Below are 3908 nucleotides of genomic sequence, written 5' to 3'. Positions count from 1 at the left end.
CTACTAGAGAGACAACACCAGAGATATAAGGATTTATCTAAAAATGGAAAATCACAACTTAGAACAAGAAATGCAGAATAAAGTAAATGTCCATAAGACGGAGTTTGGGATAGAAGATTCAGACAACAGGGGGTCAGGCACCTTGGAGATCACATACTCCGAAGAGCAGAGGAGCATTCAAGCGAGGAAAGCAGTAAAACATGCCACAATCAGACACAATCCAGAGACACTTTTTGCTGACTTTACCTCTAAAGAAGAAGTCAAGAGGAAAACAAATGTATTATTCTACACTGAGCACCGCTCCGCCTGGCACACAGCCCTGTGCCAGCACTATAAGGACATATCAAAGTGTGGCATCAATAAGGGCCGACAGATCAGAATAAAAGACCCAGGAAATGATGGGAGTATTACACTTACCATAAGTCTATACAATAACGGCAACGTTCTCATACAAGGCAATGAGGACAAGCTAGAGGAATTCCAAGAAATCTTTCATCATATTAAAGACCAGGCCCAAACTTACAAAGAACAACAAACTCCAGCAACCCAGACCAGAGATGGACATACAGAGACAATCTCCAGCGACACCCCCGCTGCCCCATGTCCCAATGTCCCACACCCCTCACCCGACACCCTCAGAGACTGTTTATCTCAATTAGAAAGAGACTTTGTACAATTCAAAGAAGAACTTCAAAGAAATCTCGGTGACAAAAACACAAATGACCAAGTAATTAAAGAGATAAACAAACTGAAGTGTGAACATGCATCAGCTCTGCAGGAAATACAATGTACACTCCGAGAGCTGCAACAAGAAAATACAAAGCTCAGTTTAGAGATAGAAAATCTAAAACCACAAACACAAAGTCTAGGAGCAAGGGAGAGCGCTGACATAAGGACTGCCAATGACCAGGGCGCTAGTACATCAAATCACCCAAACCCAATAAATATTCCTGAAATTAATGAAAACAAACTAGGAGAAAACAGAGCGATACAAGTGGGTACAAAGCCGACCGCCAACCAATCCTCCAGCACAGAACCACAGCAGCACCACATAACACCACCAAGCAGGACCCAGGACACAAGCATCAGACAAGCCACCCGCAAGTCACAATGTCCTGATACTGTCCTAATAATTGACTCAAATGGCAAATACCTTAATTCACGGCGACTCTTCCCAGGAAAAAGGGTCAGTAAAATTCACTGTGCAACTATCCAACAAGTCACATCAGTCATCAATAACCCACATTTTACCAATCCAAACCATCTCATTATACACACGGGTACAAACAACCTCCAAGACCAGCAACAGCAGATTGCAGAACAACTGACCCAACTAGCAAAGACGGCACAACAAAAGTTCCCTGACAGTAAAATAATTATATCATCCGTGCTCCCAAGAAAAGATGTACCCAACGAGATCACCCAGGCCATCAACACAGAGCTGGCAGCGAACATCAGCTCAATGTCAAACATCAGCCTGGCACAACACCCCTCCATAGAGCAGCACCACCTGTATGATGACAAACACCTCAACAAACGAGGGGTCAGCCTTCTGGCCAAAGAACTGAAAGACATTGTGCTGAACAGACCCCCCAGACCTGGACCCCACACCAGCCAAAGCCAAAACATGGAGACATCACTAACAATGAAAAGACCTCAAACTCCACACACCTCACTACACCCAGGAGAAAAACCCCTTTACCCAAGGTCAGACCAACAGAGACAAAAGCCATGGAGAAAACCCCCTGCCTCACACAGAGACACGCAGAGCAGAGACATGGAGGAAACCCCCTGCCTCACACAGAGACACACAGAGCAGAGACATGGAGGAAACCCCCTGCCTCACACAGAGACACACAGAGCAGAGACATGGAGGAAACCCCCTGCCTCACACAGAGACACGCAGAGCAGAGACATGGAGGAAACCCCCTGCCTCACACAGAGACACGCAGAGCAGAGACATGGAGGAAACACCCTGCCTCACACAGAGACACGCAGAGCAGAGACATGGAGGAAACCCCCTGCCTCACACAGAGACACACAGAGCAGAGACATGGAGATGCTAAAGACCCTGCTCAGCACTCTATGTAAAAAACTAATGTGACTGTACAACACGAGAACATCTACAACACATCCAACAGTCACATCTCCAGCCCGTCCTACACAGCGCCGCTCATTACAAGGTATATGGACACACAATGACGTCCTTTATAATCAGCAGCTGGAATATTCAAGGCCTCAACGCCTCAGCCTTTGGATGCAAAATTAACGATCCAGACTTCATCCAAAGACTGAAAAATATCGATATACAAATCCTCCTGGAAACATGGACTAGGACAGAGAATGAGTCCCTGGTGCCCACTGGATACAGGGAAATCTCTGTCCCCGCCCTGAAAAATAAACACATCAAGCAGGGTCGGTGTTCAGGAGGAATATTAGTCTGGTACAAGGAGGAGCTCCATGAGCAGATCAAAGCCGTGAAGCGAGGAGACAGCCACATCTGGATAAGAATAGGCAGCTCCATCCTCACCTCTCAGTCTGACATGTATCTCTGCGCAACGTACATCGCACCGCCAGAGTCCCCGTACTCCAACCCAGACAGCTTTGAGATTATACAAAGGGAAGCCGCCCATTTCCAGACCCTGGGCAGCGTTCTCATCTACGGAGACCTCAATGCAAGAACGGGGAGAGATAAAGACTACCTGACCAATGATGGAAACATCTTCATCTTTGGAGCAGAGGCCGACTGTCATAACTCCCTACAGAAAGAGAGAAACAGCTATGACAGCACCGTCAACAAAAGCGGGAAAAAACTACTGAATCTATGTCGAAGCTTAGGACTCCACATACTGAATGGCCGCACCAAGGGAGACTCTTTAGGAAGGTATACACTAAACTCCCATGTAGGCAGCAGTGTAGTAGACTATGCCATCACGGACATGGACCCCGCAAACATTGGCGCACTCATAGTCACTCCACAAACGCACCTGTCAGATCACAACCAATTACTTCTATACATCAAATCCACAAACAAACCATCTGCACAAAAACCACATCAAACCGGCCTCTTCAACCTGCCCCCATCTTATAAATGGTCCAAAACGTCAACTATAAAATATAAAGAGACAATGAACAGACCAGAAGTGCAGGAGATGCTTCACAACCTCTACAACAAGGTGTATGAGACAAGCCCAGGAGGGGTCAATCAGGCCGTAAATGACCTCAATAATATATTCTATACCATGGCAGAGAAGTCTGACCTGAAAAGATGTGACTACAAGAGGCCACAAGAAATACATCCTAACGGTTGGTTTGACCGTGAGTGCAAAGAAGTACGGAAGACCCTAAGAAATGCCTCAAATAAGAAGCACCGAGACCCAAACAACACCGGTCTGAAGGAGGCCTACAGCAACATACAGAGGCAATACAAGACCATCCTCCGAAAGAAAAAACAAAGGCACATCTCCACCAAACTTACCCAACTCCAAGATGCCCTCCATGACAACTCGTTCTGGGAATTATGGAAACACATGGGCAAAAATTGCAAGAAAAACAACCTTCATATTCAAAATGGCAACATCTGGCTCCAATATTTCAGGGACCTCTACAAAGATATCCCGAAAGAAGAACAAAGCCAAGAACAAAAACAAATAATATCAAAATTGAAGGCGATGGAGGAAACACTTAAAGATTCTCAAAACCCCCTGGACGCACCAATAACACTGCAAGAAGTAACAGAGAGAACCTCAGACATAAGGTGTAAAAAATCCAGCGGCCTAGACAGAATCTCACCAGAAATGATAAAACACAGCCCGCCAGAAATACAGGCCGCAATAGTCAAACTATTTAATATAGTGCTGAGTGCCGGCTACTTCCCGCAAATCTGGAACCAAGGCCTTATAACACCA

Source organism: Rhinoderma darwinii, chromosome 1, assembly GCF_050947455.1.
Source record: "Rhinoderma darwinii isolate aRhiDar2 chromosome 1, aRhiDar2.hap1, whole genome shotgun sequence".
NCBI lineage: Eukaryota > Metazoa > Chordata > Amphibia > Anura > Rhinodermatidae > Rhinoderma > Rhinoderma darwinii.
The sequence above is the reverse complement of the archived record's forward strand: the minus strand, read 5'-3'. Positions refer to the sequence as shown.